Here is a 10844-nt window from a genome sequence, read left to right on the forward strand (position 1 = left end):
TTTATAATTTTACAAATTTTAAATTTTTGCCGTTTTTAAGTTAGTGTTTATTTCTAGGATATACATAAATTACAAATACATAATATTTATATATTATATAAACTTTATCATTATTTAAAATAGAAGATATTTTTAAGTTACTTTTTCTTATACTTGAGATCAGTGGCAATCCCAGGATTTAAGTACTGTGGGTCTGCTTCACTTATCAGAGGCCACTGTGTAGAAGGTTCAATCAATTACACATTACAAAATTGGTCGATACACTCGCCATTTACATTATTTATAATACAGAATTTAATATAACTAGAAGAGATAAATAATAAGTCATAAATTTACTTACAAACTCTGGTATTATTAATTAATTCAAATTTAATGTTTTTTTTTATTTTTTGTATTAAAATTGAAATTCATTCAACAAACACCTGGAATATTTAAATAATTTTGAGTATTTTAGATTTTGAAAAGAGATTATACATAATATTTTCTATTATATTTGTATGCATATAGTTGCAGTATATTTATTTTAACTCAGTGTCCAATAACTGCTTTCATTTTCACAGTAAAAGGTAGTAATAAATTCTAATCCTATACAAAAATAATTTATACATAAAATTATATTTTTATTATAATATATAAAAAGTAAAAATAAGTATAGTATTACAATAATTTTCTACATTTTTTTATTGATGCAAATGTACTTATTACTTTATTAAAATTTATTGTTTGAGCCATGTTCCTTTCTATGCTTAATATTGCCAAATTTGATAGCCGGTTTTCAGTCATAGTTGAGCGAAGGTATGTCTTAAGAACTTTAAGCCTGCTAAAACTTCTTTCTGCAGTTGCACTGCTGACTGGAAAAGTATAAAATATTTTATACAAAGTATATAAATTTGGATAAGAAGAAACCATATCTCGGGATATCATGAACTTCAATACTTCATTTAGTTTTAATGGTTCAATTTCATTACATACTTGATGGTAAACCAAACAAAATGAACGGTATTCCTCTTCTATATCTACTTCATCTACGTCGACATTTTAAAATTTTGATAAATTTTGAATAGAAATAATATTTTCGTCTATATTTTCTTTTAACATTTTCTTTGGATTAAGTACTTCAAATTTTTTAACTATACTGGAGAAATCTTCAAAACGATTTTTTAATGTATTTGTAAATGAATCCAAAATAACAAAATATGTATTGCATTTAAAATTTTCATCAGCAGACTCAATAATATTTTCTAAATTATTTTCACCATGTACTTTCTTCTTAGTTCTTATACGTCCTTGCTCAAAGTTATTGTTACCTCCAAACTGTCCACACAATTCAGTATCATTACATTTTATTTTTAAAAAATTTTCCTCATTTCTTAAAGATGAAATATCTAAAAAAACATGTTGAAACCATATCATGCGCAGTTATTAAATCAATTTTAGAATTTTGTAAACAATTTGATAAAATATTAACTTTTCCAAGTATATCCTTCCACAAAACTAATAAAAAACTGAATTAAAAATTCATTATTTGAAAAAGTAATCCTTGTGCTTCTGAAATGGATTTTAATTTTATATTGAGAAGTTCTCCATCTGAAATTCGCTTTAATGAGGTAAAAATTGCCGGCATGTTTATGTATACTGAGTCTACCGCACGATTGTGACTTGCCCATCTTGTCTCAGAAAGTTGTTTTAGTGTTAGTACTAGGCCATCAATTTTCTTTTGTTCTTCTTCAAATATTTTTAGTCTTGGTAAACTATTAGTTATAAATGTATACAATGCCTCAAGAATACTGAAAAATGAAACTGCATTAATAGACGAGCTAATAGAATCTATAAGCACTAAATTTAAATTATGAGCATAACAATGAATATATAGTGCTAATGGTGATATATCTTTTATTTTAGATTGCAGGCCAGAAAATCGTCCAGACATGGTATTGGCACCATCATACGCTTGACCACGGCATAAAGAAATATCTAATTTATATTCTTCCATTAACTTTATTATAATGACGAAGTAATCATTTGAAGTTGCATTAGGTAGTTCTTTAAAACACAGAAAATGTTCTTTGATATCTCCTTGTTGATCTACAAACCTTAAGCTAAAAGAAAATTGATCAATTCTTCCAATATACGTATATTGTTGAATCTACGATAATTTTAAAATATTTTGCTTGTTTTACTTCATTTAATATTGTATGTAATGTTTCATCTGCCATACACTTAAGTATATCATTTTGAATTTTCGGACTCAAGTATGTTTCATTTTGGTTTGACTTAGCCAAGTGTTTAGCTAGGACAGCATCATATTTTGACACAAGTTTAACTATTTCAATAAAAAGTCCTTTATTTTGTGTATCCTGATTAATGTCTTCTCTATGACCTCGAAATGGAAGACCATTTGTTGAAAGGAACAAAGATAGATAAATTAATCGTTTTAATACACTTCGATTAAATTCTATTTGAGACTTTTGAACTCTAATTAAATTTTGTTGTATAGTAATGTCTTTTGAAATTCTACTTTTTAAAATTAAATATTCAGTTTCTGCTTCTCTGTAGTCCTTGGATTTTTCATGTTTAATAATTTTTTCATATCCTTTACGGAAATTACTGACACCTTTATTAGGATTAGACCATTGATAACTATGCTGAGATACAGATCGAAATAAAAAGCAAGGAAAACTAAACATTTTATTACCTTTTGGGGAATATACTAACCAATTTCTTTTACAGCTCATTCCTGATTTAACATATTTATTATACTAGTTAGAAAAAAATTTTTTGCCAGACTCATTTTCTTCAAAAACATAATCATTATTGTTAAAACCAGGTTGACAAGGCACTATTTCAATAAGAGTTCTAATTATTTTAGGTGATAATATAATATCAATAAATAAATATGGATCTGATTGATAATCATGGCATCTATCAATCAAAGTACAGTATAAAACATCATCTTGGGCAAGTTCAATTTGTTTGTTGGTTTGAGAAAAAGAACAACTGTCCATTTGTGGTATATTATCATTGAAAAGTATCAAATCTGCTTGTTTATATTTTGAAACTTCTAGCATGTTGGATGTTTGTATTAATAATTCCTCTTTTACTAAAGCAGCAGGACATAGAATATCATGTTCTATTAAAATATAAATTTAGTATGTAAATAAATTAAGAAATAAAAATTGTATTTATGATTTAAATATTAATCAATTTATATTTTGATTTAAAGCACTTTTAAAACAATAAAATAGAGATGAAATTAAAAGTATAAAATATACATTGTATAATCAAGACTTACTTTATTTAATATAATTATATAATAATTAGATAAAAATGAAACTAACAATTTTATAACGATAATCAAAACTTTTGTATTTCAATTTATTTTTTTAAAATAGTAAATATATAAGTAAATAAATAAATATTTAAATTATAAATTTATAAATATAATATACGAGTATTGTATTTTAAAATTCTTAATTTATCTCATTACCTATAAGATAATTTTTCTTTTTAACAATTGATAAATCTTTCTTTTAAAATTTAATTATTATTTAATATGAATCAGGTATTTACTAGGTGTTTAAAAAAAATCAAACAGGAGCATTTTAATTATTATTAATAAATATTTATTAAATTGGTTATAAATTTTATAATAAATCTTGATTCTGATACTTGGGAATTAGGATAAATGTATTGCCCATCTCTAATAAGTACATTCATAATAACTAATAGGTAATAACTATTAATAAAATAGTCTAAATACGATTAACAATTTAATAAATAAAATATAGAATATATTATTTATTTATTTTAATGTAAATTGAATATATTTTTATTAGTTCCGTAGGTAAGTTTAAAGTACCTCATATTCTCATCTAATTATCATGCAAAGTCTTTAAAAAAAGTAATATTTACATTTTATATACATTTTAACTAGGTACCTACCTATTTAGATATGTTTATGAAAATTTTAGGACAAACATTTAATTATACTTTAGGCTAAGTACTTAAAATTATTAGCTTGATATTTATTATTTATAAACAAAAAAATCACATAGATAGAAATAAAATGTGAAAATATATATTTATAATTAAATTATTATCTTCCTCTTCACTACAACTATATTTCAAAGATGGTTCTTGATTTGATTTTAGGAATGGCAGAATACTTTTATTGCCTCTAACTGCTTTTTCTTTTTCTTTTATTAATCGCCTTGTTCCACCAGATAATCTAATTTTTTTATTAGGGGTTTCCATTAGATAATATTAGAATAAATAATTAATATAATTATTATAATTAATAATTATATTATTATTATTAGACAAAAACACAAATACACAACAAAGTACGACGACAGCGAACAAAGTGAACAGACGCTCGTTGACAAAATGATAAAATACAAAGAATAGTAAAATAGTTATAAATAAAATACTATATATTTATATAATATAATATGTATATAATACAATATATATAATATAATATGTATAATACATCAATAACGACCAATGACCATGGCTCATATATTTATTATGGATATTGGATAATAATATAAAATAATCTAGATTCCACTAATAAATACGATAAGAAAATCTATAAATAGGAAAGGGATTTTACTTATTTGATAAATATATTTATATAAACAACAATATCGACTATCGGTGTATATGTTTCGTAAAGGCAGCCGAGCGTACAGTACGCGTGTTTTTTGATTTAAGCATATAATATTAATTGTTGATACGCGATGGCCGTACGATTTTGTACGCGCTATTTATACTTTGATATCCAGTCATCACATCTTTCTATACATCATAATTGATAATATTCATAATATATTTATACATTTATAATTATATTTTCATAGAAATATTCTTGAACCTGTGTACATTTTATAAATTACTTATCACACCCATATTATTATTTAATATTATTTCTATTTTGATTATTGTAGTATTGTACATATTATTTATGTAGTTTGTTATTTAGATGGGCCACATTTTACCGAGAAAAAAAACTATGGGTCAGCTGACCTCCCAAACCCCCCCCTGGGTCCACCCCTACTTGAAATAAGGGATTTGTTAGTATATTTTAGAAATAATTGCGTTATACTATATTATTGCATAGATAATTTTTAAATATAATTATAGATTTTTTTGTTTTAAAAGGAACTATGGATTCTCCATAGGCGGACATTTAGTTGAAATTTTGGGGGGGGGGGTCTATAATAATTCATTGTGAAATAATCCACAGGGGCTTCGCCCCCACACCCCCCTTCCCATACACAAGTAAAACTTATTATCATTAAAAATATAGATATGTTTAAATTGTATTAAAAAAAAAAAACTAAATAACGTATATTTAATAATAATTAATATTTTATTTTAATGACAAATAACTATTTGTATTAGCAAAGATACTCAAAATATCATAGCTTTTTATATTTTTCGATATATCTTTTTTCAATATATAGTATTGAAAGATTGCTGAACCTATCTTGAACCAACAATGTCCTTAATCAAGTTTTTATTTTTTTCATTGCATTGAAACTTCTTTCGCAAGTAGCCAAACTATGTAATTGGTTAGTAGTAGTTAATGCTATTGTAAATAGTTTTTTATTATTTCTTATTTTACGATTTTCAAAAAAAAATGAACAGATAATTATAAATAAATTAAAAAAACAACGAATAAAATGTCTAACAAAGTTTCGATTTTGGGGGGAGGGCTAAAATATTTGGGGGGGGGTCTAAGCTCCCCCTTGATATCCGCCTATGGGATTCTCTGCAACTTGTTGAATACTTCACGGAGTAATGTTACATATTTTCAAAACATTTTTGTAACCAGAAGTATCTATTGATGAAATGTGAATACTATTTGTATCCAATTTATTTTTATGTTCCTCAACATTAGATTTGTAACCCAAAGCAGGCCGTAATACTTGTTTACAATTGTGAGTCTTTGGATGTCTTAATTATACAGTAGCATCAAAGAACGGAGTGGTCCTAATGCATGATGTTTATTATTCAGTGATTTACATTTGACTTTAATAATATTATCACGGGCGTGTACACAGGGGCAGTAGGGTGTGCTCTTGCTACCCCTAGACGATTTGAATAAATTTGTTGGGGCCAATCAGTCCAAGCTGGCTACTATATAATGATCAATAAAACATAAGTTAGTTATCCAAAACAGGGACGCATTTATGGGGTGGGCCCATGGGGCCCATGCCTTCTCATTCACTTTATTTATTATTGTACGCCCTCTTATTTTTCACGCACGGACACACGGTGGAATAGTGGAATATCAATATACCATAAAAATATGATACCATCGATTAAACGGATTAACATTGCTTAATATACACCCTGAAATAATTATAAAACCTGAAGAAGTAGTTGATGCATATGCTAATAAACACCTCAGACGTTTTCAGTTATTTTAATTACAAAAGTTATATTTAAAAATATGTTTTATTATAAATTTATGTAATAAATTGTTATGTTTTTATCAAACACTTGTATTTTGATTATTTGGTTATGAATAACGACAGTTTTTTTGAAATGGAAAAGTTATAACTATGTACACTTTGAACTTTTTGTTTGTGCCCCCCCCCCCTAGACATTTTTAAATACGCCCTTACTCAATTTATTTATAATTTTATATCATTTGTATATTACAAAAGTGTTATTGTTTTTCTTTAAAAATAAAACTTGTAATATTGATTATTGTTTTAATATAAAATCGATTGTTATACATCGTGTTTATGGATAAATCAAAATATTCAAATCAATTTTATAGAAATTATTTTTACAAATTATTTTTTATTTTTTTATTTTTTGTTATAAATTAGAAAATAATTTTAATATATTTATATTGTTGGTAAGTATAATACTTGAAGATTTGATTTGCTTTAAATTTGTCGTATTTTTTATAGTTGTTGTTCTTATTAAAATCATAATAAAAAAGACTAAATTATAATTAATTGATTTATGTGGTTTAGTTGTTAAATATTAATGTGTCATAAATAACAGTCGTTTTACTGATTTCAAAAAAATTAAAATGCAAAACAAAAAATCTCTGCGTTCATATATGTTTCATAAAAGTGTATACGAGTACAAGTAGATAATACTACGGGGTGACGACTTACGAGTAATAGTTATTTTAATGACTCTAGTTTAAATAGGTTTGTTGACTTTTCATTTTTAAAAATACGTTATATTACTTCTGTTTGATGTAAAAAATAATTTCTCTTTTTTAAAGGTTGGTTCGTTTTAACGATTAGACATTTCTCGTATAGGCGTGTTTACGGGAGGAAACGAGTGGGCACTACCCCCCCTCTGGTGGACTGTACCACTAAAAAAATCATGCCCAAATAAAAAAAAAAGTCGTATGGTCTGTACTCATACAATACCGACAGTACTAATAGAATACAGTACATTAGTATGTTGTATGTATTTTTGTTTTTAACTATAAATGTATTTTTATTTTTTTTGACACGCCTATGGTTATACTTTTTGATCTTGATTGAAAATTATTCCAATCATTGCAAATATTTGAACATGATTAATAAATATTTGTTCATGTTTTAAAAAAAAAATAAAAAAGTTAGTCTCACGATTTAATAAAAATGTATGCCTATTCGGCCACCGAAGTCTGAACACGCCTATGTGGAGAACTTAGAAATGAGTTCGTCAAATTTGTTTATGGAGACTTCGTTTGGAGTCAATATTAAGCAAGACTTATAGCTATTAGTTAAAGAATCCGGTTTCTCAAAAATCAAAAACCACCTAGGCTACCTTCAAATGAGAGGTTTGGTTATCATTAGAGCTCGGATGAAAATGATCAGAATTTCATAAAAATACGCATTAAAAAATGCCAAAATATGCAATATAATGTATATAAAATGTATTAAATATGATATAGCTATTTTTCAACAAATATATGGAAAAAAAATAGCTAATATTAATTCAAAAAATGTATATAATCTTTTGAATGTGTATTTAAAATTACTTTATTACAAATAAATACTAATAAATATGAAAAAAAAAAAAAAAATATTAATTAGTTTTCGATTTATTAAAGTTAAATTTTACATAGGTTAAGTACACTTTAAGTATCAGGATTACACTGTAAAAAAATAATTTTGCTGATATTTTCAAACCTTTGACGATCCGACAGTTAGTTTTTGTAGACTGAAAATTACATAATTAACGGTAATGATAATTTACAATAATATGCACAATATTTAAATATATATTTTTATGTATATATAATTATACATATAATTTATAAAATATATACTACTTAGTCTAGAAACAATCGATATATGCATTTATATGTTCAAAAATGTCAAATATGCAAAAATGTGCGAAATAAGTTTACATATTTGCAATCAAGATTTCATAAATCGAATTTATATCATATTAGGATATAATTCTGGTTGTGTGAAAAAAATAGGCCAAGTCGTAAACATCCGAGCTCTAGTTATCATCAATTATTTTATAATGAGTGTCGCGGGCATTGTATCAATCAGTTATTGAGCTCTGATGACTACACATGGATGAGAAGCTTTTACCATATGTCCATTTAAAGAGGCGAAATCATTGCCACAAACTAGGTGTTTGGATTTTGTGTTTAATGAGTTTTGGTCGCGCTTAGCTTCCATTGTTGGTTAAACCAAGGCTTTGTTCTGTGAATCGTTTTTTGACGTCATGCCCGTTGATATAAATGTGGCGGTGACCTGACAAGCGAAGATATTACCCTTGCAGGACGCTCATATGGGTAACCATTATGGTTTTGTGCACGATTCCTACCAGAAAGAGAAATCACAACTATAGGAAAAAATTAAAATTTTGTTATCTTAGTACAATAAGGGGGAGGTAAATTTACAAATTCCCCAACAGTTTTCTTTTAGTAATTACAAAAACCCATCGAAGAATTATAAAAAAATACGTGACAATATTTATGGAAAACAGGGTTTTGATAACATTACATTTTTGTTTTATCGTAACCCAAAAAATAGTAATTGCCGAACCTTGAAATTTTTTCTGAATATTTTTATTACTAATATAATTTTCCAAAGATATAGCCTTTTTTTTTTTAAGCTATAAATATATGTTATGTTTCAACATTTCAAGCTTTCGTAATTATTTCTTCAAAGATAAAATAACTATGGTAAATTCTGAAAAAATAGTCTTAAAAATGTAATAAAAAGTTTCTCTTACATATCTTCCAACTAACGAATAGGAGTAAAACAATTCGAGCGTGATTTGACATTAAATGTTGATAAAACTCAACAAAAATCACAAAAATTCTCTACATTTTTCTATTTAAAAAAGCTTAAAAAAATGTTATAGTTAAAAGTTGAAATTTAGATACAAGATTTTCATAACATTTTTTAACGCAGTAAAATAAAAACAAAAATACTGGAAAGCCACAAAATGGTTTTATAAACTTTAGAAAATTATATATTGACAGAATTTGACACTTTAATAAATAACAGTTATGCTTGTACGATATTAGCCATTATTCTGTTATTTTCTACAATATATTATTCGTAGCGATTCAAAACTAAAACTGAGTGCTTATGATAGCATTTTTATGGTATTTAATAGTTTCTTAATATTTAAATATATTTTTGATTTTTATATGAACATATTATTTTTTCAATCGATTATCGTTTGATATTACAGACTTAAATAAATTGCATTATTAGTCGTTATTAATCGATACAAAATTATATTTTGCATATTTGTAACTATTGGTGCTTTAGTTTGTTAGTTATATATAGTTATAGAAGAACATTTAGTTGATTTATATGACGTATCAAATCACTTTCTGAAGCATAATACTGGTTGAACATTGATATCGAATTCGAATGAATTAATTTTTTTTATTCATTCGCATTTTGATTTTAGAGTTTTTAGATTTTGTTTCCGGAAAGTAATTTAGTACCTGTTCAGAACAATAATTACAATAATGAATAATATATCAATGGTGTCTGGCTAACCTAGTTCAGGAGATGCTAAGAATAATAGCAACAGTTACGATATCGTATTTCCAGCTTTGCCAGTTTCGAAGACATCGAACACAATCGGGACAGTACCATTTAAAATACGGAGTAATGTTAAATCTTCAACGGTGAACGAAGTAATTTATCATGCCATTTTAATAGTAATTAATAAGTATTAGAACGATCAGTCTGATATTGACTTATAACACGGTTGCATGTCAGTGTGATTATAATTTGCCCGTTCCGTTACCACAATTTTAGTTAAGTTACTTTATTAGTTTATTTAAATTAAGTTAGTTGAGTTCACGGTATTATATTTATGCGACTTAACTTTTAAGATCGACAACATACCCTCTCCGCTTACTACCAAACCCAAACGATCGCTGCTATCATAGCCTAATTCTCCTATCCGTACAGGGAAAAACACTAAACCATTAGTTTCGCTTTCTTTTCGAGCGAAGTGGACAAAGAAATCAAACTCGACACTTCTTGTGACGTTCATAATATAACCAAATAATCTATTGTTTACCATCAATATAAAAACATCAGGTCACTTTATATATCAGATGCTCTATTGGAATAAGATTACTGCAAAAGAATTACGAATGTCTTTCAAAATGGCCATACACTTCCGTTGTTCTTTGTTGAAATTAATCCAAATACAAATGATAATAAAATTCTTAATGAATCATTAATGTTGCACACAAAAATTTAAGTTGAATTACCCGATAAGACTTATAGTGATTCACCTCAATGTCTAAAATGACATAGCTACAGTCACAATGTTAACTATTACCATCACCATACCGGAAATTATGGTGACCCTTCATCCTTCAC

The 10844-nt window shown here is 26.1% G+C and overlaps 1 pseudogene; it reads right to left on the reverse strand.

Annotated features, from left to right (window-relative positions):
- Window positions 1-137: 137 nt before the first annotated feature.
- Window positions 138-3068, reverse strand: LOC112685463 (annotated as a pseudogene).
- Window positions 3069-10844: the final 7776 nt, after the last annotated feature.

Source organism: Sipha flava, unplaced genomic scaffold (genome assembly GCF_003268045.1).
Source record: "Sipha flava isolate LNK unplaced genomic scaffold, YSA_version1 277_pilon_pilon, whole genome shotgun sequence".
Classification (NCBI taxonomy): Eukaryota; Metazoa; Arthropoda; class Insecta; order Hemiptera; family Aphididae; genus Sipha; species Sipha flava.